Genomic DNA, 27,026 nt, shown 5'->3' on the forward strand with positions numbered 1-27,026 from the left:
AAGATTCAGAACTCATTCCTAGTCAGAACTTCTCGGCAAACTAGAACTCAGAGATCTTTGTAACCTGGTACCAAAATGCTCATGACCAGCCTGTTCTCTGTGGTGGGGCTTTGGGGCATCTTCAGAGCTGCCCCGGACCAGAGACACTTGTGACTGTTGCAGCATCACTGTGCTGGGGTCATTGCCTCATAGCACGAGAGTCTAGGAAGGAATCGAATCAACGGTGGTGTTAGCAAGATGGCCGGAGTCAAGTTCAACATAGAAGCAATGTCTCTCTGTATGTGAGGACTCACCAGTGAGGTATAACCCAGGAGAGAAATGAAGAAGAGGAGGAGGAGGAAGAGGAGGAGGAGGAGGAGGAGGAGGAAGAGGAGGAGGAAGAAGAGGAAGAAGAGGAAGAGGAAAAGGAGGAAGAAGAGGAGGAGGAGGAGGAGGAAGAGGAGGAGGAAGAAGAGGAGGAGGAAGAGGAGGAGGAGGAGGAGGAAGAAGAGGAGGAAGAGGAGGAGGAAGAAGAAGAGGAGGAGGAGGAGGAGGAGGAGAAAGAGAAGGAGAAGATCTGTATTAGCAAGGCATTGATACAAGTGAGATGCAAGCTCATATTTAAAAAAAACATAAAAATCAACTTGGGGGCTGAGCTTGGTGGAGCACACATTTATTCCCAGTACTCAGGAGGCAGGAGGCAGGGGCAGGTAGATCTCTCTGTGAACTAGAGGGAAGCCTGCTCTACGCTGTGAATTCTATGCCAGTCAGAGGTTCCACAGTGAGATCCTGCTTGAATTTAAAAAAAAAAAAAAAAGACTTAGGTCTTGCCTGGTATGCATAAGGCCCTTATGTCCCCAGGCAAACAAGTTTAGATATATTTAAAAAGAAACACATATGAAAAACTGAATAGACCATATTAATGAAGGGAAGACTTAATTATCTCAAAATGGTCATTTTGCACAAGTTAACCTTTAAATTCAATGCGACTTTAACAAAAAAGTTCCCATTTAACTTCAGTTGTCCCTGGAAAAATATTTCTTAAATTTATGTGGAATATAGTTATATGTCTATGACACTCCAAACCCAACACTGAGAAAAAGGAGTAGAATTTCGTAGACAAAGTATCTTAAGTCTGCGGTAATTGGCAGGGCGAGCGCACAAGTGGGGACAGAGTCCTGGAAAAAAGCAACAAGCCTATGAACAGAGAGTTCAGCATAGGAGCTCTGCACGCATGCGCGCCCACTCAGACCAGCGGGGCAAGGTGGATGCCTAGTGAAGTCTAATAGGAAAATCTTTTTATGGTTTTCAAAAAAATTCTTTGGAAATCCCAAGCCCTATACTGTATACATTCAACCCTTAACCAGTTCTTTAAAAAAATCTACACATGGGCCTGTAGAGATGGCTTAGCAGTTAAAAGTACTTGCTGCTCTCACAGAAGACCTATGTTTGGTACTCAGCACACACTACTTTAAACTCCCAAGGACAATCTCCCAGTCCAGTGTTTCTTGGTTATGACCCCTTTGGTGGTCAAATGACCCTTTCACAAGGGTTACCTAAGGTCATCGGAAAACACAGTTACACGTTATGATTCGTAAAAGTAGCAAAATTACGTTTATGAAGTAGCATCAAAAATAATTTTATGGTTGCACAACATGAGGAATTGTATTAAAGAGTCAGAGTGTTAGGAAGGTGGAGAGCCACTGTACTGATCACTGTGGCACTGGGCACACATGTGAGGCACACACATAGGTGAAAACATTCATACACAGATATAAAATAAAGGTGAGCAAATCTTTAAAATATATCTGCACGTAAAAAGCAACTTTAAAATGTTTAAAAGGGAAGTATTTTAATTAGCAAGCTTGATGTGAGTGAGTGTATTCACGCTTGCTTGTCCATTGTAGGAACTGGCTCACAAGACAGTGGAGGCCAAGAAGTGACTAGGGAGCTAGGGAATTAAATTTTGCACAGTAGCCATACTTCCAAAATTGAAACAATGTAGTGCATGTATGGCCTGCAGCCTTCCATCTCTTTCCTCTCCGTATTGAAGTTTGAATGCAAAAAAAAAAAAAAGTCCCCTCTAGGTTCACGTGTAGGAACACTTGGTCCCCAGCTGGTGGCGCTGCTTTTGAAGGTTGAGGAAGCTTTAGGTGCGGGAGAAAGTGGACTGAGGACAACTTCGTACACGTAATGCCTCTCAGTCAGCTCCTCCTTAGGCGCCTCCTGCACGTGCTCCTGTCCTGGATGCTTGCTGCTCTTTTTTGATAAAATAACTCACTGAGTCCAATTAGTGTTGCCCTTGGAATATTGGTTGGTCTTGAGACTTGGTCTTGTGCAGGCCGCCGGAACTGCTGTGAGTTCCTGAGTGCAGTGACCTAGTCATATCCCCAAGACAACGCTTCCCGGCGCTCCTCCCAACTCTCCCGCCTTTACACTCTTTCCGCCCCTCTTCCGTGCTGTGAGCCTTGTGGTTGAGGGTTGACAAAGACACCTCCTTTAAGGTTCAGCACTTGATGGACACTAATTCTTAGCACTGACTATGAATCTCTGTGTTCGCTGGTACGCACTGTAGAGGAAAGCCTCTCTGGCCAGCACTAAGCTATGGGGCTAATCATAGACATGTTAAGAAGGCAGTTTGACAGCATGGTATTTAACAGAACAACATATGACTCCTCCCTGGTACTTGTAACTTCCCAGCCCAGGGGTTTTTGCCCAGGTTTACAGTAGCAGGCATGACTTCATTCCTAGGTAGCAGGACTCAAATCCGGGCCAAAGCAGGTGGCCGCCCTCATAACCTCTATGTTGCCTCTCTACCAGCCGGCAAGCCTTACCTGGTAATTTGGAATTCAAGATGACCATTGATGGCTTAGTTGTTATCATTGTCTGTTTTTGTTGTTGTTGTTGTTTGTTTGTTTCTTGAAACAGGGTCTCTCTATGTAATGCTGTCTGTCCTGGAGCCATCTCTGTAGATTATGCTGGCCTCAAACTCAGTGATCTTCCAAGTGCTGGGAATAATGACGCACCACAACATCTGGCAGTGGCTACTGACTCGTTTACTTTCATTCTGCAGCCGTTGTCCGTAGACATCAGAGTCCAGCTTCCTCAGCCTTTGAATGAATTTGTACAGCAGCTCTCCAGGAGCTCCAGGATTTCAGCTCCGGCTTCTTGGACTAAGCTCAGTTTCCCTGGTGCTTCTCTATTGCCGTTGTGGAACTACCCAGCCTCCGCTCCTGTGAACCAGAGAGAGACTGATCTACGGTTTCATGTTGGCGATCATGGCTCAGTGCTGTTTATGGTCACCGGGCACACAAACATGTGGCAGGATGGCAGGATTTGAATGGCCTTATGCAAACACTCTGGGGGGTGGGGGGAAGGGGAGGAGAGAGAGAGAGAGAGAGAGAGAGAGAGAGAGAGAGAGAGAGAGTTGTTGTAGAGCATTCTAGACAAGCTCTTTCCCAGTAAGCCACAGCTCATCCCTGGAGTTTTTGAACCAGGTTCTTTCTTGTAGCTCGGAATATCCATCTTTGAATGTTCTACATAGCCCAGGCTGATACCAAATTTGTGGTTGTCCTGCCTAAGTCCTTCAAGTGTTACAGTTGAGAACACAATCTTTCGGCCATCATAGGACGTAACTGACCTTGCCCACCTATCAGCTTTGTTTCCAGAGAAAAGGAGAAAGTTCGTCACAGAAAGATAGTACAGCAGCCATGCAAGAAACACAACCAGCCATCTCCAGGCACATTTGAATGTTCAGCACATGCGCTGAACATACCATAAGCCTGTGCGTGTGTTCGGCTCCCCAGGGAGAACTCACGTGCTGATGCTGGGGCACACATGACGGATTATAGGACAGCCATTGGTCATGTTTACCACCGGCTAAGCGGTGACTGCTCTAAGCTGGTTTGCTACTGCAACCAGACTAGCAGGTTCTCGGTCTCCTTCCCCACCCCCAAGGTCTTCCATTCCCCTCAATCCTTTCTTCAGAACTTAAAAAAAAATGTACATTAATGTTTGTCTGTGTATGCCAGTGCTCACAGAGTCAGAAGGGGTGTCCTGGTGCCAAGAGTTGCGAGCCACTCAGGGTAGTTACTAGGAACCCATCTTGGTCCTTTGCAAGAGTAGGAAGCTCTTAACTGCTGAGCCATCTCTCCAAGCTCCCTTAATATTTATTTATTTTGAGGTTTTTGAGACAGGATAGCCCTGGCTATCTGCCTGCCTCTGTCTTCCTAGTGCTGCGGTGATTAAAGGTGTGTGCCACCATGTCCCTTTAAGAAGAAGGAAGTTACTTTAAAGTTGACTTGGGATGTTGGCCCTGTCAGAGGAAGTGGAGGCCTCCACAGTAGGCCTTGGTTTTTGGTGTCTGTTGGTAAAGACTGGAAGCTATGTGCTTGATCGATGAATTTAGGTAGAAATGTCCCAACCTAGAAGACACAGAGACCATTTGTAATGCTAGCTGCTGGAGGCCGAGGTAGGAAGATCAAACGTTCAAGGCCATCCTGGACAGCAAAGTGAATTCAAGGCTAACCTCGGGCAACTTAGTGAGAAACTGTCTCCATATAACCCCAGAGCCAAAACACGTAAGCAGATCAAAGATTAATAACAATATTATAGTCATCATAGGATTACACACTTGATGTTTATATCATTTGGTCACAACCTTTGTCATATTTTTTTTATACCATCTCAGAAAAGAGAGAGAGAGAGAGAGAGAGAGAGAGAGAGATGAATCAACTAAAAAACCAGTAAGAATTTTTTTAATCCAAGCAAGAAGAAGTATTAGGATTTTATGACCTACTTCTTGTCTTATTGCGTTTAAAATTTTCAAAATAAAAAGTAAAGCCAAGCAAAGCAATGGGGGATGGTTAAAGTGCTCAGTAAGCTGGGGACACATGGTTCAATGGGGGCATTGCCAAGTATGCGAGAGGCCCAGTGTCACAAAACCAGTAAACTCGAACAGAAATAGACTGTAATAACCTCCTCAAGGTCTCCCAGAAGGAGGCTGGTTTGCTACAGTCCGATCGTCTGAGCACCGCAAAGGAAGAGCGGATCCCAAAGGTTGGGAAAGCTGGGCCTTTAATTCTAGAGAGTCGGCGTCCAAACTTCCAGCTCAAGGATGGAGACGGTGAGCACTGCGAAGCTTGATTCATGCGGTTTTCAGACGAATCAGGTGATCGGTGAGTAATGGTCTGGCGGTGTTTCTCAGTGGTCAGAGCAGGTGCATAGTGTGCACAGAGCTGAGTTCAATCTTAGCACCAAACAAACGCAAAAGCTACAAATTTTACTCAGGACTCGGCATCTGACTTTCTTCTCTTTTTTAACTTGTATTTATTTATTCTTTTAACTTTATGTGCATTGATGTTTTGCCTGCTTGTGTATCTGTGTCAGGGTGTCAGGTCCCCTTGAACTGGGGTTAAAGATGGATGTGAGCTGCTGTGTAAGTGCTGGGAATTGAACCTGGGGTCTCTGGAAGAACAGCCAGTGCTCTTGACCACTGAGCCATCTCTCCAGCCATAGCATCCGACTTTTTATTTGTTTTTTTTGTTTGTTTGTTTGTTTGGTTGGTTTTGGTTTTTTTTTTGTTTTTGTTTTTTGTTTGTTTGTTTGTTTGTTTCAGAGCTGAGGACCAAACTCAGGGCCTTGTGCTTGCTAGGCAAGCGCTCTACCACTGAGCTAAATCCCCAACCCCAGCATCCGACTTTTTAAGGAACTGTTACCAGAACAAAAAACTATTTGGACAGAGAGCTGCCTTCCCAATCTGACTTGGTTATCAGCCTTAGGCCTTCTGATTTTCACATTTTATTATTTTTTTTTCTTACACTGGGGACTGAATCCAGGACGTCTTATATACTAGGTAAGTGTTCCACCACTGAGCTATATACCCTGAACTCTTCCTTTTATTCTGAGGCAGATTTTCAATAAGTTGCCCAGGCTTGCCTAAACCCTCCCTTCTTTTCTTTCTTTTTTCTTTTTTCTTCCTTCCTTCCTTCCTTCCTCTCTTTCTCTCTTTCTCTCTTCCTTCCTTCCTTCCTTCCTTCTTCTCTTTCTCTCTTTCTCTCTTTCTCTCTCTCTCTCTTTCTTTCTTTCTTTCTTTCTTTCTTTCTTCCTTCCTTCCTTCCTCTCTTTCTCTCTTTCTCTTTCTCTCTCTCTTTCTTTCTTTCTTTCTTCCTTCCTTCCTCTTTCTCTCTTTCTCTCTTTCTTCCTTCCTTCCTCTCTTTCTCTCTTTCTTTCTTCCTTCCTTCCTTCCTTCCTCTCTTTCTCTCTTTCTCTTCCTCTCTTTCTCTCTTTCTCTCTTTCTCTCTTTCTTCCTTCCTTCCTTCCTTCCTTCCTTTCTGGGGAGATAAGGGAGTGTTGAGACAGAGTTTCTCTGTGTAGCCCTGGCTGACTTGGAACTCACTCTGTAGACGAGACTGGCCTCAAACTCACAGAGACCCGCCTGCCTCTGCTTCCCAAGTGCTGGGATCAGAGGTGTCACCACCTCTGCCCAGCTAGTCTTGAACTTTCAAACAGCCTTCCAACATCTGGGACTACAGGTAGTCCTTGTTGCTTTATTCTCTCTCTCTCTCTCTCTCTCTCTCTCTCTCTCTCTCTCTCTCCCTCTCTCTCTCTCTCTCTCTCTCTCCCTCCTTCCTTCCCTCCCTCCCTGCCTCCTTCCCTCCCTCTCTCCCTCCCCCAAATATTTATTTTAAGTTATGTGTATGCATGTATTGTGTAGTGGGGGTATGTGGACATGCAGTCAAGTGCCCACAGGGTCCAGGAGAGAGTGTCACATTCTCCTGTGACTGGAGTTACAGGAGCTGCGAACTGCAGCATGAGTGTGGTGGGAACAGAACTCTGGTCCTCTGCGAGAGCAGCGAGCCATCTCACCTCTGAGCCCTCTCTAGCCCTCTATTGTCTCTTTCTTGTGATGTTAGATTCCTCTCACAAACTTTTTTTTTTTTTAAACTTTTCACCAAATTGACCTGTTGAAGAGCCCTGGTCAGTGACCTATGGCAGGCCCAGCATTTTGGACTGTCCGATTTCTCATGATGTCATTTACTCGCTTCTCTGTGACTTGCACTCCAGTCCCTCTTCACTTAGTGTGGCCACAGGATTTCGGCCTGCCTGACATGAGCCCCAGCAGCTGACCACTGGGCTCCTGTCCTTTCTGCCTCAGTTCTGTCTTAGAGTTCCCTTGATGTCAGTAGGTCATGAGTCCTAAGAAGATGCCTCCTGCTTCCCGCCTGTCTAGAGATCAGAGTCAGGGAAGGCTTGGGGTTTCCACATCCAACACGTGAGCATCCTTCAGTGCCCTCTGGCTCTTAGACCACAGGCCCCCCTGCTCTCTGCAGGTAAGCAAGCCTTTTTGTCTTTGGCTAGGGCAGAAGAGGGCTGGAATCCTGGAGGTCAAATAGCTTTCTGTTTTGTTTTGTTTTCTGATTTGTTTTTTCAAGGCGGGGGTCTCTCCGTGTAGTCCTGCCTGACCTGGAACTCACTTTGTAGACCATGCTGGTCTTGAACTCACAGAGAGCCGCCTGCCTCTGCCTCTGCTGGGATTAAAGGTAAGAACCACAACACCTGATTTCTAGCTTGCTTTCTTTAGATAGGGTCTTACTATATATCCCTGGCTGGCCTCGAACTCCCCATGTAGACCAGGGTGGCCTTGAACTCACGGAGATCTGTCTGCCTCTACCTCTGTCTCCCGAGTGCTGGAATTAAAGCTTCTTGATTAACACTTAGGGTTGAACCTGTGGTTGTGGGTTCCCGGCCTTTGATGCCTGGGAACGAAGTTGTTTGTGTTCTCCCAGCGTGTTCTCAGAACTGCCTGGATGGCTGTGGCTTTACAATCTGCTTCCCACTTCTGGCTGTTGCTGCTTGTTGTCTCTGTATTCTTGGTCCTGGTGGGCTAGTTTTCTCTGCAAATCTCTTTCCTGGTGCTTAGCCAAGAGTAGAGAGAGCAGGCTAAATTCATGGCGGCTAATCCACCAGCTCTATCCACCAGTGGATTTAGAAAAATGCTTTGAATGGCCAGGTGAGTTTTTCAGTGAGAAAGGTTTGCTTCAGAGGCAACATCGCCCCTAGGCATTTGGATAAACCTTGAAGTCCGGTTGCTCAGCGGGATGCTGGGAGAATTTAGAATTACAGAGAAAGGCGAGTAGTCTGAGACCAGAGAGGAAGGGAAGATGGAAAGGTAGCGCAGATGTGAAAGAACCCAGGGACAAGTTGGAGCCACACTCAGGCTGTAACTTAGGGCAGGAGGAGAGCTTTGCGCTGGTAGGAACTCCCTGGTGTGTGTGTGTGTGTGGGGGGGGGGAGTGCTGGTTGAGGAGCTTGGGAGAACAGCTCTGCCGTCCATCTTAGGCCGGCTGTTGGACTGGCATTAGCGAAGGGTCTGCTGCCTTCCTGTGTCTACATTTTCTTTCTCTTTGAGTTGAGCATCCGTGTTTGGGGGGAAAGAGCCCATTTCCTTTGCAGTAAATTATGGCCACACAATTCTGTTCTTGCCGATAGGACATAGCGTAAGTATGTCTGGGTCTTAGACGATAAATTTGAGCATAAATGTCACATCGGAATCCCAGAAAGGCCAATTAAAGGGATTTCCTCAGTTGTCGTACCTTTAAACCCCATCTGCCTGCAGACTGAAATTTAGATGAAATGGCTAGACTTGTAGGAGTTATTGTGCCTTGTGAAGTATTCTTTCTATTTTCCATGTATTTATCTACTTATTGGGGGTGGGGGGTCTGTACCCTGGCACACATGTGGAGATAAAAGACTCCTTCCACCATGGGGTGGTCAGGCTTGGTGGCAGGCACCTTTACTCACTCTCCATCTCGGGGGTCAGTGTTGTTTTGAGGTGTTCTTGAAGAAAGAATTGGAATCCAGGCTAAATAATGTTATGTGGCTACCAGTACCACAGGTCCGGTCTGCCTGTCTCTGGCATTTTTCTTTAATGTTACAGATACATGAAATTCTCTTTGCTTTCTGTTTTATTATAGTAATCACTCATGAGCCAAGTGCCTCGGAAGCTCTCAGATTGCATATTAGCGTGTCTAATCCTCCCCACCGCCAGCCGTGAGAGGTAAGTACTGTTCTACCTCTGTTTTTCGGGTGAGGAACTCGGGAGGCTTAAAGAGGTTAACCAGCTTGGCTATCGAACGACCTGGCTTTAGCAGTGATCATCTGGCCTTGAAACAAACACACCGTGCCTCTGTAGTCACAGAAATGTCACCAGCCAAGCCCATTCTGACTGACACCTTCCCTGCCTGCCGCCCCCACATCTTGGATTATAGAATCAGAGTGCTAGCACACCGAGCATGCCCAAGAAATGAAGGAAGAAGTCTCCGGAGTTCCGGGTTGTAACCAGCACAGATATCAATAAAGGCCCCCGGGAGAGGCAGAGGATTAGAAAAGGTCAGGTGCCCTGGAGGTCTGAAGTGTAGATTAGGAACAGGTAAGAGGGGCTGAGGTGTGGAGCTCAGTTGCTTAGGATGTGCGAAGCCCTGGCGTCAGTCCCCAGCAACACACAGAGTACAGGAGGAGCAAAAGTTCAGGGTCATCCTCAGCATAGCAACGTTGAGATGGCTGGGCCTTGCTAGCTACCTGTCTCAAGACATGGTTCCCTCTCTCCCACGATCCTCTATGCAGTCTCTGGTTTGCATTTGTCGAGCATTCTCAGTGTTTAGCAACATCCTAAGTAAGGTGTGGTCATCTGTACAGCCTGGCGTCTCTTGAGCTGAGCTGATGTAAGGATTCATTAGGAAATCTGAGATGTTGTACCCATTAGGATGAGAGAGCCCTGTAAATTCTACTGCGCGCTGGAGAACCAGGACCAAATTCTTAGCATTTGGCACCGAAAACTCATCTTTGCTCATTGGATTAATCAAAGAGATAGGAAGGGTTGAAAAGAGAGGGAGCGTGTGCTAGGCACAGGGCTCTTGATTAACGAGGGGGCCCAGAAGAACAGCTTTCTCAGGGGGCGGCGGGGAGCGGAGCGATCCTGCTCCTGTTGCTACCTTAGCTCGTAAGTTTCCATCCTTGGTCCCCAGCTGATTGTAAATAAAGCCGATTTTAAGGGTTCTGCTGCAAGCTAGACTCGCTGGAGTCCAGAGTTTGAGGTCACACTAATGAGCGTGAGTTATGGGTGCTATCAGGTGATTCCGTTTTGCCCTGGATCCTGAGGCAGCTCTCTCTGGCTTGTCCCTTGGTTCTGAACTGCCTGCTGTCTGTGGGGATGTAGGAGAGGGCATGGCTTGCCTGGAGAAAACCGGTCTCTCAGGATGTTCCATCTCTTCGTTCTTAATAAAGTCACAATAATAATGAGGCAAACGGGTCCCGTATTTGGAATGCAAATTGGGCCTGCAAAACCACATCCTGGCAGAACAGCCAGAAGAGAACAGGCCCAGCAGAGCTCGACCGAAGAGTCCTTTTCAAACATCTCCGCGGAGAACCTATATTTGCCCCCAGAATGAAGGAAACAGCTTGAGACTGAGACAGCCCTGGGGAGTTCTCAGTCAAAACGAGATTGCCCGAGGGACACCCCGGGGGAAACCCTGATGAAGAGTCCAAGTCTGACTCAGAGAAAATGAGAGTAAATGAAATGCAAAGGAACCATCATGACAGGGAGACAGATTTGGAGCGGGGAGGATAACTCAGTCTCCAGATGCAGGGCTGAGGGATGCTGAAAGAGCTCACCGAGTATTTGTTAAGTTTTTGAGTCACCTAAGAGAAATGAGCCTTCCCAGGGAAAGAACAAAGACTTCCGCCGACCTGACAGCTGCGAGCAAGGGTAGAGCCTCCGCCGCCGCAGAGCAGATCAAAACGGCCTCTGCAGAGGCGCGTGATAAACAGCCCACAGTCCTTTCTTCCTGACTTTTATTTCTTCCCAATGATCATTCGTGTATTTCACGATTTCTCATTCCTTCGTTCACTTCCGCCCCGAGGGACAGGGTCACGGAGCAATCAGGGACACCTCCAGGAACAGAATATTAAAGGCTCCATCCTTGTTCCAAATCCGAGAGGGAACATTGGGGAGCCGGGGAAAATGAAACAAATCACTCACCCCGACGGCTCAGAATAGATCATTTCGGGGCTCTGCAGCCACATTCACGGCTGAATCCGGAGCTCTACGAAAGGCGCTTAAGAGATTTTTTTCCTAATCTACTTTTTCCTCCTTAGAGCTTTGGAAATATGGCTGTGTAATTTAATGATTACAGGAGATGAGCGGAAGAATGAGCTAAACAAGATAACATCGGCTTGCTTTGTAATGAGGGGCCGAATTTTCCAAATATAGAGCAAAATCCAATTGTGGCCCTGTTGTTTATGAATGTTTCCTGCATGACATTTACATGGGAGACACTGTTGGAACCCACAGTGTCCTTTTTCATATCAGGAGCCTTCTCCTTGGCTCTCTGCAGAATTAAGGGAGGAAAATGCAAGCCAATTTCTGTAGATCACCCTCTTGGCCATGTAGACTAATGCATTGTGCTGCTGAAAAAACTATAGGCTGGGATAAATCAGACATCTACACAATGAGCAATGTCCGCTGGTTTCCATGAGAGGCAGCAGACACCCGGAAACATCAGGAGCTTTTCAGTGCTCCTGATTCAAAAAGGGATACCAAGAGATATAATTCGGTGTACTGGGGTTTGGCTTTGACACAGGCATCTTGGGTCTCTGGTCCGTGCTGAGACACATCAGGTGAACGGGCACCGGAAACTCTTGTTTACTCCTGTAACTTTCTGTTTATCTCAAGATAAACATTTGGGGAAGAAAACAGTGAAGCTTCAGATGTTGCCCTTTGAGGAGGAAATAGGAATAAAAGTCCTGGGCTGAAGAGATGGCTCAGTGGTTAAGAGCACTGACTGCTCTTCCTAGATGTCCTGAGTTCAAATCCCAGCAACCACATGGTGTCTCTGGTGTGTCTGAAGACAGCTACAATGTACTTGTATACATAAAATAATTAACAAATCTTTGAAAAAAAATGAATAAAAGGAGAATTGGTGTTGCCACAGCAAGGAATCCAAGAACTTACCAAGACTGATGAAGTTATCTAATGGTTGAGAATGCTGTCTGTCCTCAAGTATTGAATGGAAAGGGAAGGTTACAGTGTAAGTAGTACAACGCTGTTTTAAACAAATGTGCTTAGCATAAAGATAAACAAAGGTATAGAGTGGGCCCTTCCAGACATGAGACCGTTAGTTGTGTGGATTCGATTATGTTCCCTCATGAATGCAAAGGGCCACTTGAGCCACACAAGACCCTGTCTTAAAAAAAAAAAAGTTTTTCAGCTGGGAGTGACCACACACGCGTGTAATCCTAGCACTCAGGAGGCAGAGGCAGGAGGATCTCAGCATTTGAGGCCATCCAGGTCTACAGAGCAAGTTCCAGAACAGCCAGGGTTACACAGAGAAACCCTGTCTCAAAAAACTAACCAACCCGGCTGGAGAGATGGCTCAGTGGTTAAGAGCACTGAGTGCTCTTCCTGAGTTCAATTCCCAGCAACCACATGGGGGCTCACAACCATCTGTAATGGGGGTGTGTCTGAAGACAGCTACAGTGTACCCATCTTATATATAAAATAAATTTAAAAAATTTAAAAAAAAACCTAACCAACCAAACAATTAATTAATAAAAATATATTATTCATGTTGAGTTCCCGGTGTGACTGTATTTGATGATACCCCTAAGAGGTAATGTGGGTTAAATGGGCTCATAGGACTGACTACCTTATAAAGGGAAAACCAGGCTGCACCTGATTTTGGACACACACACACACACACACACACACACACACACACACCCGCCTCCAGATCTTCAAGAGTACAGGTTTCTGTTGTGTAAGCCATCTGATCTGGAACATGGTATTTCGCTATAGCCATCCACACTGTTAAAGGCAGGGGATATTCTTACCGTTCTTGCTTGCTTGTTTCTGTGTGGTGAATATGAATTACCTTATTACTTAAGGAACAATAAACGTGAGCTCTTTATCCTTTTGGCTTCACCGTGCTGACAGGGTGAGACATAATTCTCTGAGTCTCCTTCGAGATCAGTGTCTGGGCAGGTGAGGTAAGGTTGCATCGACAATCCTTCTCCACAGAGTGAAACTCTGATGTTTCCTGTGCCCCGGATGTCCAGAGGTAGGCTTGTAACCCTTTACCCCAAGCCTCACGGGTAACTCGTAACTTACTCTGAACCATGTTTGTGTTTAAATCACATGTCTGAATGTGTGAGTGGTGCAGGAGCACTCAGGAAGCTGAGGCAGAAGAGTCATGAATTGGAGATCAACCTGAGCTACAAAGTGAGCCCTCACCTCCAACACACAAGCCAGCAACTTCTAAAAGCAAGTGAGCATTCCCTATATATTCTGCCAGCTCAGTCAGTTACTGAATCGGTAAGCAACAAAGGTAATATGTGGCTCCTTCAGGGTGAGGTTTGGGGAGGCTTAGGGACTGTCTTTTATTGTTACAACAAAACCACCACGACCAAAAAGCAAGTTGGGGAGGAAAGGGTTTATTCAGCTTACACTTCTACATTGTTGTGGAAGTCAGAACAGGAATTCAAGTGGGTCAGGAACCTGGAGGCAGGAGCTGATGCAGAGGCCATGAGGATGCTGCTTACTGGCTTGCTTCCCATGAGAGCACAGCCTGCTTTCTTATAGAACTCAGAACCACCAGCCTAGGGATGGCTCCACCCACAGTGGGCTGGGCCCATCCCCCATTCATCACTAATTGAAAAAATGCCTTACAGCTGGATCTCATGGAGGCATTTTCTCCGCTGAGGCTCCTTCCTCTCTGATGACTCTAGCTTGGGTCAAATTGACAACAGCCAGTAAGGAATCAGTGTCACATGGCTATGGATGACAAAACCACCCAGGAGTCAGGCTTCTTGAATCCTAGAGTGTCTACCTTGACTATCAGTGCTGTCTTTATGCCTTTTTTTTTTTTTTTTTTGCACCATTCTTGGGCCATCTTGTGAGTGGGATTCAGAGGTCTGACTCAGCCCTCCAGAACCCCAGGGGAATTCTGGTCCTCATAAATTTCATATTGGAAGTAGAAATATGTTACACTTTCCCACTTCCATGCCAACCGTGAGCTATTCCTGGGCAGTGTGTTTTCTGGAACTCTACAGGGAGAGCACACTTTGCCAGAGATTCAGGCAAACGGTTTTGGCTTGTTCCTGAGAATCTGCATAGCCATTAGCCCCAGAAAAAACAGTGACTTGTAGAACTGTTCTGAAACCCAGGGTTGTCAGTGCTTAGGCTGGCCCCAGACCTATCTATTCATGTATTTGTTTTGCATTGGCCAGTGTGAGCTTCAATACACACATCCTCTTTGGGAGTTTGCAGTTTTCACCTTTGTGATTGGGAGCAGTTGCAGACAAGCACCATTAATGATTGGGAAGGTAAATTAAAAAATAAAATAAGGTAACGGTCAGGGATTTGTGTTCATATAGGAATTGCTACTGCACTTTTTGACAAAGACCTTGGGGTACTGTGATGATTCGTGGGCATCGGGTATGTCTGTCCATCCAGAAGACGTTTATCTGTGCCTGAAGCGTGAGAGGCATTGAGCCAAACCCAAGGAGAGCAGCGTTGAATACAATATTCAGATCTGCTGTCGGCGAGGACGGTCCACTGGGGAGCTAGACAAGTTCACAAGCATTATCCACAGCACTCCGGTGGGTGGAAGTATGATGGGGATTCTTTAATTACTCCTGGAGGCCTTTATCAGCTAGGGCCTGACCCGGTATCACACTATGAGCCGAAGTGGTCAGAACCAGGGAGGAGCTCTCTGCCAGGCTAATGCTGAGCTCCTCTTCCAGAGGGCACAGAGGCTGGACCAGTGTCTCCCTCTGAGACTATCCATCACACCTCCAAGACACAAGGCCTTCCGAGACTAGAGGGAAACTTCTGGAAAATGAGCCAAGGATCACCTACCTGATGCAGGCTCCCTCCTCGACACCCAAATCCCACTCTCTTGTTGCTAGGGAGCAATCGGGTGGTTTGGGTGTGTATTTGTACACTTAAGTGAACACGCATATGAAGGTCAAAGATCAGTGTTCAGTGTCTTCCTTCAACCTTCTCCACCTTGTATTTTGAAACAAGCTCCCTTGCTGAACCTGGAGCTCACCAACTCAGCTAGACTGTCTGACCAGTGAGCCCCAGGGGTTCTCCTGTCTGTACCTCCACAGCATCACCCAAAAAATAAGTGGGTGTCTTGGAGGTTTGATGGATAGTGTCAGAAGGAGGCGCTGGTCTAGCCTCTACTCAATACTCACTGGAAGAAGAGCTCAGCAGAAGCAGGGCAGAGAACTCCTAGCTTTTACACAGGTGCTGGGGTCTGAATTCAAGAGCTCGTGTTTGCGTGGCAAGCAACCTTATTGGTTTAACCAAACTCCTGGTCCCCTTTTGATCCATGTAGCCCAGGCTCTCTAAGTCATCAAGGGCAACCTCGCACACCCAATCTTCCTGTGGCCTTGTTCAACTTAGGTTACAGACTGTTCAGTGTGGCTCCCAAGACCCTCTGTAAACACTAGCAGCCCAACTGAGGACCCAGCCCATCTCTCCAAGCTCCTTTCTACCCTCCCTGCTGGCTTTCCCTAACTCCTTCTCTGTCTCTTCCACATATCATCGGACTGAAGACACTGAGAAGAGGATTCTATCGAGATCCCTGTGCTCTGTTTGCTTAATAGCAGGGTAAGGATCTACAGGGACAAAAGCCTTCTGCCCACTTTCCTACCAGACAGAACCAGAGGATGCCTTTGTTCTCATCTTCCTGGAAGCAGACCAGAGGAGTCTACATTAGCAAGCCTTCCTAAAGCATGGTGTGCCTGTAATCACCACACTCGGGACGCTGAAGGAGGAATGTCCGAGTCAGGGTTTAGTCTGGGCTATATCAAGGAGTCTCGTCCCAAAGGGCACAGAGAGCAATCAGCCTCACCAACCAGCTGTTGCAGGCCTCTTATTTGCCCATTTCTATCCCCAGGCTGACAGCGTGAGCGGCTCAATGTCCTTCCCCTTTGTCCTGTGATGTCTCCAGAATTGGGGAGTTGAAGATGGTGTGTAATTTGCAATTGTAAGACATCTCTTTAGGAACGGCTTATTTTCCCGGTGGCTCTGATGTCTGTGTGAACTCTGCACGTTAACGAACTTATGGGTCCCCCCGCCACCCCACTTTGTGAATCTGCCTCTTGTCAAAGGCGGTTCATCAAGCTAAGGCCTATGGGAGTTATTCTCTGACACCTTGGGGGCACTGTGACTTTCTTCCCCTTGGCCAACATCTGCAGCGTCAGCTTTCTTCTTTCAGAGCTCCCTACACTACTCCCCCTTCCCCTCAGCACTCTGCAACCACCTCAGTCACCCCACATCCTTGGTGAGGATAAACATTTCCCTACTGGGATTAGATTTTGTCTCTGCCGTTGTTTGATGCTTCGTAATTGGCCAACAACTCTTTGTAGGATTGATTTGTGAGAGCCATGAGGTAGGTAAGCCTTGCACCAGGGAGGTGTTTGCTACTAAATTATTTACAAGAGATAGCAGAGAGCTTAAGTTATAAAAGACAACTGGCAGCCTGGCTGATGGCCCGTGTGTCCCAGCTTCCTGTGGAGAGTGGGAGCGGCATCTCCAAACAGGTCACTCTGTCCACCTGTACCACAGGAACCGAGCAGGAGGGAAAGGAGGCTCGGTGAAGCCCTGAGCTGCCGCTCGCGTGTCTAGAATGGAAGCAAGCATTTCAGTTGGATGTTGACCCACATGTGCTACTTTTCCAGTATTTCCTCTGATCAGGGTAGTAATGGGATCATTAATGACTGTTTTAAATTTAGACAGTGTTTTCTACCTGGGCAGTTTGGAGGTTTAATAACCAGTAAGTTGATAGCTTTGGGAATGTGTGCTTAATAACTTTCATTTTTGCAAATGAAAGAAAGCGACCCTCGAAGAACTAGAAAATTTCTGAACAGCCGAACAGCTGTCAAAACAGGACTGAGATCTGGGGTAGACTCGAGTCCGGGATGCAGCAAAGCCACAGATCACAGCTGATGCAAAAGACTAAAGACCATTGCCCATGTGATAGACAGCTAAGTTCTGTGGTCAGTATGGCAGATTCTCCAGCCTTGACTCTCCCCTGAGGCTGTTTTCAGAGAGACTCTGAGGAGGGCAGTGGACCTCAGGGATACAGTGTACTGATCTGTGCTTGAACTCCTCCTACATGTCAGGCCTACAAACGCCCCAGGGGGCCTTCTATTGGCTTCTGGTCCTTCACAAGTCTTTATTGACTTCTTACGTCAGTCAGGTTCTAGGGTAGGAAAACCAAAGAAAGCCAAACACCCACCCATCTGTCCCTGAAGAAGGAAGATGAAAGATGACTCCTAAAGTCCCCTCGCCAGCCTCAAGCCTCCTCCCAGTCTTTGGTTAACTCTTGGCCATTTCTAATGACTTCTCTACCATCAGGCACAATGGCAGTGACAGACCCAGGGAAATGGCTTTTCATTGCCACCTTCTGGCTAAGGTGATCTCTCTCCAGTAAATACCACCTGAAGTATATAAGATAATGTGCATTCAAGGCCGTTGGGGAAAAGTTATTTACTCTTTTTATTTTAAGTCTTTCTTAAACACTGCAGTGTATCCCAGCACCCAGGGTGTGAATCATGGAAGAAACTGGAGTTGACATCTTTGGGGTTCTGTTTCAGGCCATTAACTTAATAGCTCTAATTCTTGGAAACTCTGCTAAGTAGGAGAGGACTTGCCCTGTTACATAAGCATATTCATCAGCCTGAGGAAAAAAGTGCATAGTGTTTTCTGAGTAATGGTCACTTAGAGGAATTCTGTGCGTTTTCCCATCTGATTACTCTGGAATATTCTCTGGGATCTTCGGAGAGGAGGAATGGTAACAGTTCCACGTGGCTTCCTGAACTCCAGAATTTGCTTTCCTCCCAAGTACGACTGGGTGTGATCTCGGGCTGTTGCTGCTGAGAAAGATGTCAGTGGCAGAGAGAGCCGCCAGGCAGAGTAGTCTCCTGCTACCTTCAGAGGGCTCCATGCATGCGCGCCAGGGGAGCCAAGTCCTCAGTGCAAAGCAAAATAGAGGAAAAGCCCACTATTCTTTTGCCTTGAAGGAGACTGTCTACAATGTGTCTTGCCAACAGCCTGGCTTACCAAGGGCCTACCTCCCTCTCCCTGCCAATTTTTACCTGGAAACTAGGCAAGGGTGCAACACTACCAATTACTCCAAGTGCGGCGAAGACAAGCGGGCAGCTAATTGAATTTAATTCACTGAGGTGGCAACCAATTTTATGCCAGAGCTGGTAAATATTTTGTACTCAGTGCTCATCTCCTGAGAAGGCAATGCCAATTAATCTTGCAAGACAGATTGTGCATTTGAAGGGCAGAGTGGTGCAGAGTTGGGGGGGTAGCTGGCAGGGACCCCGGGCTCGAGCTCTGGCCCTCCTTAGTGGGTTAGCCCGTTCCCCTGCGCCAGGGCCAGCCTTTGCGATAGGTCCCACTGTCTGCAAGGCAGGCCCTGTGATGAGACTGTAGGTACAAATTTAGATCTGCCCAAGTAAACAAAGATACAGCCTTCTTCACTGTGTGACAGGCTAGTGGAATCTTCTGGGTTAGGAGCGTGCGATGCTTATCTATGGAAACACTGTGTTCCTTGACGTTCTAGATAGAAAAGGCTCGTGGCAGTCCCTGTGATCTGCCAGCCAGCAGTGGGCTGTGGTCCCCAGGCTTCTCTTGGATGGAGATCACTTACTCTCTGTGCCTTTCCGTCTGTTTCTCCCACCCATTACTTTCACCATTCCAGGGCTGACCCGATAACATCCCGGGTGCCATGTGTCTTCTTCTTCCCGGGAAAATAGTTCACACTTATTCTTTCCTGGGAGCACTTAGCACAGAACTTGGCCCTCAAACACCACCAAGACGAATGAACAGGTGAATCTTTCCCTTGTATTGCCCCGCTCATTCTTCAAGTGGCCAGTTAGATGGAGCCTTCCGGCATCCTGCATCCATCCAAACTCGTTTGGGAGCAGACATATTGGAAGCTGGCAGGAATCGGCTATCTTATCTTCTTGGACGCTCCCCCCTCCCCCAATGAGTTCTGTCGTCATAGAGCCCCGTAGGTCATTTCATTGCTCTGTGCTTAGAAGAATCTTGTCACTCATAACAGCTAATTTGATGGCCTTTTCTTCAGGCTCCGATCCAAGAACAAACACGGAGACACATCCTGGCATGGGGTAGGCGCTGTCTGGAAACAGTCAGATAAAACAAAATTAATTATAATGAGAAAATAAAGCCCAAAAAAAGAGTTTGCCCTAAGACAGCAAACCCCATGAATTTATAATGAGTAAGATTTGTTTTCTGCCAAGAAGAGACCATTAATTATCAGAGATGGACTCTGGTGAACTGTGACTGAAGGCTGTGTGAGGATTGTGATGAGTCGGAGTGGGAGAGAAAGAATTTAGCTAGGTAAAGTCAAACTCGCTGGGGGCGGGGGAGGAATCGAAGTGGTTGTCATAGAGGCAGAGAAGCAGTTGTTCTTGAGGGGCCCATCTACACCATGGGAGTTTGAGAGACCAGTGTGTGAATATTTCTGAGAGAGAGAGAGAGAGAGAGAGAGAGAGAGAGAGAGAGAGAGAGAGAGAGAGAGAGAGAAAGTTTTGGCTAAACACTTATTTATTTATTATTTATTTATTATTTATTTCGTGACCCATTTATTTGTGTATGTTCAAATGGGTGAGCATGTGCCCATAGGTGTAGCATCTAAAGTTAACCTCAGGAGCTGTGATGGTTTGCATATGCTTGGCCCAGGGAGTGGCACCATTAGAAGGTGTGGCCTTGTTGGAGGAAGTGTGTCACCTTGGGGGTGGTTTGGAGTCCTTCCTCCTAGCTGCCTGAGGATGCACAATCTGTTCCTGGCTTCCTTGGGATGAAGATGTAGAACTCTCAGCTCCTCCTGCATCATGCCTGCCTGGATGCTGCCATGTTCCCACCTTGATGATAATGGACTGAACCCCTGAACCTGTAAGCCAGCCCCGATTAAATGTTGTCCTTCATAAGAGTTGCCTTGGTCTGTTCACAGCAGTAAGACCCTAACTAAGGAGCTGTCTGCCTTGTTTTATGAGGTAGAGTCACTCACTAGGATCTGGCACTTCCTGATTAGTTAAGTACCTGACTAGTGAGCCCCAGGATGTGCATCTCTAGACCTTGGGTCACAGGTGTGTGTTGCCACACCTGGGCTTTTATAGAGAGAATCAAAGAGCAGTCCCCAGATGTCCCAGATGACTGTCTGCTTCCTGGCTGCTTCTGGTCTTGTTGCGGGGGAGGGGTGTCATGTGACACTGTATGGTGACAGTTGGTTTTGGCCTCCAAAGTAATGCATATTCAGAAGGCATGCCTGTGTGACAAGTTTCTAGCTACTTGATGGGAGCAGAAGGGATGTGAGCACAGTCTGGCTCAGATTTCTCAAGGATGGGATGTGCCCTCCATGTCTGCTCCTCATCGCTTATGCCAGTAGTCTTGTTTGTTTGTTTTTTTAATGTAACCAGTGTTAATAGCATTTCCAACAACCAGAATTTGACAGCATGGCTATAGACTCCGTAATTTTTTTTAAATTGGTTATTTTATTTATTTACATTTCAAATATTATCCCTCCACAAAGCCTCTATCCCATCCTTCTACATGTGTATCATAATTTAATCATCCAGTTGCATGTTTATTTTGGGGTGTGAGTATGTGTGTGTGTATACACGTGTGTGTGTGTGTGTGTGTGTGTGTGTGTGTGTGTACACGTGTGTAATCAGCAATCCCCAGAGACTCTCCTGTCTCTGTCCTCTATAGTGCTTGGATTTCAGTCACACACATAGCCAGGCCTTACTTTTTTTCCATGGGTTTTGGGTATTTGAACTCAGGTCTTTGTACTTGTGAATCAAGAGCTCTATCCACTGAATCATTTCCCCAGGCCCCACTACTTATTTTTTTATTAGATTTTTTTTGTTGTTGTTGTTTCTATTTTTCCACTAAAACGTACATGAAGATACATGATCGAAGATATTTCTTTGGACAGAATTGTGACTACTTCTTGGCACTAATTCATGGAAGCTGAATTTCTGGATCATAGTATTTCTGAATTTTTTAGGGTTTATTTTCCAGAAGTGCTAAAGTACAGAACTGTATGTGTGGGACCAGATTGTCCCAATTCCTGAATATGAGAACTAAAATAAAAATTCCAAGGGAACTGTGGTGGTTTGAATAAGAATGGCCCCCATAGGCTCCCATATTTGAATGCTTAGTCGGCAGGGAGTGGCACTACTTGAGAAGGATTAGGAGGTGTGGCCCTAAAGGAGGAAATGTATTCACTGGGGATGGGCTTTGAGGTTTTCAAAAGTACAAGCCAGACCAAGTGGTTCTCTTTTTTTGCTGCCTGCAAATCTGGATGTAAATCTCAACTGCTTCTCTTGAACCAGGTCTGTTTGTATGCTACGACAATGGACAGCCTTCTGAAACTGTAAGCCAGCCCCAATCAAATGCTTTCTTTTATAAGAGCTGTCATGGTCATGGTGTCTCTTCACAGCAGTAGAACAGTGACTAGGACAGGAACTTAGGTTCTCAAGGACAAGGAAACTGGGCAGAAAATCTTAGCTTTGCTCAGCATTGTAAGTGGGCTGTTGCCTTTGAGATGTATCTTACAAGGTCACCTACACTAGCTTCAATCTCTGGGTCTCCCTGCTTCAGCTCCCAAAGTGCTTGGGTGACAGGCATGGACCTGGCTTGGAAGAGTCAATAAGACATAACAAGAAAAGAATGTTCTGGGTTGGACTGGAGAGAAAGAGATTAAAGGCAGGGCTACAGTACTTAGTGGGATAGCCAGGATCAAGGCAGCCCAGATATGAGGAAGAAAGATGTCAGAATTGATGCACTTGGTTTTTATAGAAATTGTTTCTATAAAAAGTGAGTGAGGGGGGTGGGGATTTAGCTCAGTGGTAGAGCGCTTGCCTAGGAAGCGCAAGGCCCTGGGTTCGGTCCCCAGCTCCGAAAAAAAAGAACCAAAAAAAAAAAAAAAAAAAAGTGAGTGAGGGGATAGAAAACTGGTCCCGTAGTTGAGAACACAAACCGCCCTTGCAGAGAACCTGGTCTCAGTTCCCGACACCCACATCAGGGAGCTCACTGTAAGTCCAGTTCCAGGGGTACCCGACGCCTTTGACTCTGAGGGTACCTGTACATATGCACACACTTCACCTAACCTGAGACACATAGACGTACACATCATTTAAAAATAATAATAATTTGTTGTAATCTAGGGGACAAGACAGGGATAATGACATAGCTCAGTGGATAAAGGCCTGTGTCACCAAACCTGATCTCTAGGACACTGTGGAAGAAGAGAAGCAACAAGCTACAAGTTGTCCTCTGTGCCCTGCGGCGTGCATGTCAGTCCACCCACCCCACCGAGAGAGAGAGAGAGAGAGAGAGAGAGAGAGAGAGAGAGAGAGAGAGAGAGAGAGAGATCTAATTTTAAACAATTTAGCCCTGTGCTGGGAAAACACGTGAAGAGGGAATGGGACCTTTAAGCAGAACAGAACTGTGTTGAATCGGTTTGTTCAACAAACACTTACTGAGAGTCTACTCTGCGCTTGGGAGAGAGACAAAGTTCTTCCTTTCAGGAACCAAGAGTCTGGAGATGGATATGAACAGCTAGGAGGTAAACAAATGGGCAAAGGCATTGGTTTCCGATCCGGATGGGACAAGAAAAGCAATGAGGAGATGGCATGCTCAAGTCCTGGAGCAGCAAGACTAGAGGGGTCAGGGGCTTGGCGGGGGGAGGGAGGCGGAGGGGGGTCCTCGGAGGCCTTTCCTTGTCCTGGTTCATTTCTCTGAACCTGGGGGCTCTGGGAAGGTGCGGGAGAGGAACAGATCTGCTGCTCCATAGAGGTTAGTGAGGAACCCAGGGCAGCCGCTGCTCCAGCTACTTGGGCTCATTCTAGAGGCGCATGATGGGGCGCACCATTTCACTGCAACATAAATATGTCCCTTGGCTGCCCCATGCCTTAAGCCTCGCTATCCCACTAAGTACTATCCAGACACTTAGCAGCTTCCTCAAAGCAACTCCTTTTTACCATACATGTGTTTCTTTCTCAGACCGCCCCACCTCCCAAGTTCGAATGTCACCTTTAAGGGCTCCCAAGTATGCGCGCAGTGGACTCTGGGTAAGGAAAGTGCCTTACTGTTCCCAGTAGAGCTCGAATGGCTGCTGTCAGCAGCTTTGCTCAGCATGGCCGCCACTGGGGAAATGTAAGCCAGAACCAAGGAGATGCCACTCCACAGTCATCAGGATGGTTATTACAAAGCAAACAGAAGATGACAGGTGCTGGCAAGGAGCCTGCCAGTGGGAATGTAGAGTGGAACTGCGACTGTGGAGGACGCACGCTGCTGTGATTCCTCAAACTCTAAGCACAGAGTTAATTAGGATCCAGCAATTCCACTTCTGAGTGTATTCCCAAAAGAAGTGAAAGCGGACCGAAGGAGTTTTTCTGCCCTCTCATATTCACCGCAGCGTGGCCCACAGTGCTGAGAAGCGGAAGCCCACCTTAGATACTTTTCTTACTGCCATAGTAAAATACCTGACTGAAACAACTTAAGGGAGGGAGAATTTGTTTTAGCCCGTGGTGGTTAGGGGATGTAATTCATCGAGGCAAGATGGCTCAGCTGGTGACAGTAGAATTGAGTGCTTCAGGTTGTAACCGCCCAGGAAGCAGAGAATAAAAGGGAAGTAAGGTGACTACATCTGTCAGGTGGACCCCACCTTCTGAAGCTTCCGCACTCTCTCTAAATGGTAGCATGGGTTGAACACCCAAGCCTATGGGTGACATTTCATATACAATCCATAACCCAACCCAGCGATCGACAGATGGATAGAAAAATAAAATGTGACTCGGTCTCTAAGAGGAACAGCATTAGGCACATGTTCTAATGCAGATGAGCCCTCAAGACATTATGGGAAGTGGAGCAAGCCAAAGGCAAGGGACCGCATTGCACTATTTCTTATTTATGAAGTTCCATGGGTAGAAAAATTCATGCACACAGAAAGTAGAGCCATGGTGTCCAGAGTTTGGCAAGAGAGGCCAAGGGGGAGCTGGTGTGTAATGGTTAGGGAGGTTAAAAAAGAATTCTGAGGTTGATGGGGGAGGGTCTGTAAATGTACACAGTGTAAATATTCTTAATGAAACTAGACCATCCACCTAAAATGACTAAATAGCATTGTGCTTATATACACATCTATATGTAATATGTATACACACACACACATATATATATACACATATATGATATGCGTGTGGTATATGTGTATACATTCATGTATGTGTATCCACATAGGTGTTCATGTATGTGGAGATCTTCTCCCTCCATCACTGTCACTGAGCCTCTTACTAAGCCAGGTGCTCACTGATTGGAGTAGACTGGTTGCCAGAATGCTCCAGGGGTCCACCCCTCTCTGCCTTCTTCCAGAGCCGGAGTCAAAGGTGCACACTGTTGCACCAGCTTTTTACAAGCGTCATGGAGGTCTGGATTCAGGCACTCACGTTTCTACAAGCCCTTAGTAACCAAGCTGTCTCGCCAGCCTGAGATAGTACATTAATCACATGCAAGCAGTCGTGCCTTATGTAGAAGTCAAGAGACATGTCGCGTCAAGGAGTACAGTTCCTCTAGTCATAAAACTATACTTTTTACTTAAGCCTTCAATGTATGTTGGCCATTTAAGTAAGAAGGGTGTGTGTGTGTGTGTGTGTGTGTGTGTGTGTGTGTGTGTGTATACACTGTTTTATCTCAGGATACCTGGAGTAGATATTGCTTTTATTTTCATTGTGAAAAACTGGAAACAGATACACAAAGAAGGGAGGTCGTCTCCAGTCATGGCGGGCCATCAAGACTGGTCCAGTGTGCACTTTAGCCCTCTTGCTGTGTCCTAACTGGAAAACAACTTTGCTGGCCAGACAGCCAATGACTCTTCGTGAGAAGTTGCTACGGTTTGAGTCTGAAGTTCCCCTCACAGTTCTGATAAAAGCTTTGTCACCAGCCTGTGTTGCTCTTGAAAGGTGTAGGAGCTGGAGAAGGATATTCAGTCATCCGGGACACACCCTGAAGGGGTAACTGGGATGCTGGACGTTGCTCAGTAGCCCAGGCTGGCCTGGAACTTGGCACACAGTGAAGGAGAATCCCAACTTTCTGATCCTTTGATTCTGCCTCTCCAGTGCTCCTGTTACGGGCCCGTGTCACCATCCCTGTTCTACGCAGTACTGGGGATGGATCCTATGGCCTGGGCATACTAGGTAAGCGCTCTGCCAATGGAACCACCTTCCCAGACATTCTTTTTCTCTTTTGAATTCTGACTGTCATAAAGGCCACATCCTCTGGCCGGGAGGTACCATATCACCGCAGCTCAGAGTAACAAGGCCCAGTAGACAACCACTTGCGTGTTCTGAAATTAAAATCAGCCTTCCTTCTTGATGTAGTGGTGGCACATGCCTTTAATCCTAACACTCAGGAGGCAGAGGCAGGCTGATCTCTGTGAGTTCGAGTCCAGCCTGACCTACAGCACTAGTTCCAGGACAGCCAGGGCTACACTGAGAAACCCTGCCTTGAAAAACAATACAACACAAAATTAAAAAAAAAAAAATCAGCCTTTCCTCCTGAGCTGTGTGTATCCAAGGAAGGTGGACTGATACAGAGAATTAATGCAGGTTCTGATAAACACAAGAGCCCCCCCCCCCAGTTTTGCCTTCGTGGACCTGCTGAACCCCATGTGCGCTCCCCTGCTCTGGATCCCAGCTCTCTCCACAGAGATATTTTTTTATTCAGGGACCAACGGTGGGTCCCTGTACTCTTCACCACATGTTCTAACCCTGTCACCGCTCCCCTGTGATCCCGCTGCTTTTTGACATGAAAAATGAACTTTAATGAGTCTACTGGCTAATTAATTAAAATGGGGGGGAAAAATCCCAATCTTCAAATCTGAAGTGATTAATTACATAAGCTTTAACGCCTCTGCAACCCGGGACTGCAACGCCCTCAACCTCAGCTCTCCTGGCGTGATATTTCCTGCTGCGGTGAGCGTTCGTGTGCGCGTGTCTTCTGCCTATCGGAGGCAGGTTTCTCACATGCTTTAGTCCATTTCACAGCAAACGAGTCCGGTGCTGGTTATCCTACTCATTAGGAGCCTGTATCAGTTAAGCGGGCCTGGCTGAGCAACCGTTCAAGCCCTCACAGCCTTGTCTGGAGTTTGTTTTTAAACCCTCAGCAACCTGGTATCCAGGCCCCGCCTACTCCTTAAGGTCCAATGCTGGGCAAGTCCTTGGGTCTGTTTTGCTTTGCTTTGTTTTTACCAGATCAGGACAGAGTTCTGATCTCAGAGGGCCGCTCTAGCAGACTTGCCTTTACGGATTTATAAAAGCTTATTTTTCGTCTCAGTCACATACTACATCTTCCAGGTTCGGGGGCACCTTGCCTCCGAGCCAGACTGGCTTGCTCTGCAAGCAGAGGGCCCCCACCGGCCACACTTGCCTTCTTTTTCATTGGTTCTGGGAATCGACCTCAAGCCCAGAAGCTTGTAAAACAAACACATCCCTGACTGGGCTGCCACCCCAGGCCGCAGTTTTGCCATTTAGCTCCGGCCTGCCTGGAGCTTGCCGACTCTGAACTCACAAGAGACCCTCATGCTCCCAACCTCCTGAGTGCTGGGATTACAGAAGTGAGCTGCAGTCCTACTTCCCCAGCTGTCTGTACTCCGAGTGGACAGCTTGCTTTCCAGTAGTTGACCTGCTCCTGCCAACCCTAGCGGTTTGTGACAGTTCTTCATTCCACTCATCCACGCCCCTTGCTTTGACCTTTGCTTCTTGCCAAGGTCAGGACCGCAGCTTCAGAGCAGAGGATGGTAGGGGGTAGGGCCCCGAGCGGGCAGCAAGGGAAGCCAGTAGTTCTGTGTCCTCCGGTGCAGAAGGCACCTCGGCGTCAGGGATGTCCAGCAGCCCCAAGGCTGACACTCAGATCTGCCGTGTTATGGAACAACTATTTGTAGTGC

General features: G+C 47.1%; 1 long non-coding RNA gene across 2 annotated transcripts; it reads left to right on the top strand.

The window, feature by feature from the left end:
* Positions 1–4,841: 4,841 nt before the first annotated feature.
* On the top strand, positions 4,842–19,012 carry LOC134479097 (uncharacterized). Of its 2 annotated transcripts, XR_010052174.1 has the most exons (5): positions 4,842–5,156; positions 8,955–13,301; positions 14,410–14,634; positions 15,598–15,652; positions 15,942–19,012. It is a non-coding gene; the product is annotated as an uncharacterized LOC134479097 (long non-coding RNA). The 2 variants fall into 2 exon arrangements; XR_010052173.1 differs by having other exon boundaries at positions 4,842–13,301.
* Positions 19,013–27,026: the final 8,014 nt, after the last annotated feature.

This window comes from Rattus norvegicus, chromosome 6, assembly GCF_036323735.1.
Source record: "Rattus norvegicus strain BN/NHsdMcwi chromosome 6, GRCr8, whole genome shotgun sequence".
Lineage (NCBI taxonomy): Eukaryota > Metazoa > Chordata > Mammalia > Rodentia > Muridae > Rattus > Rattus norvegicus.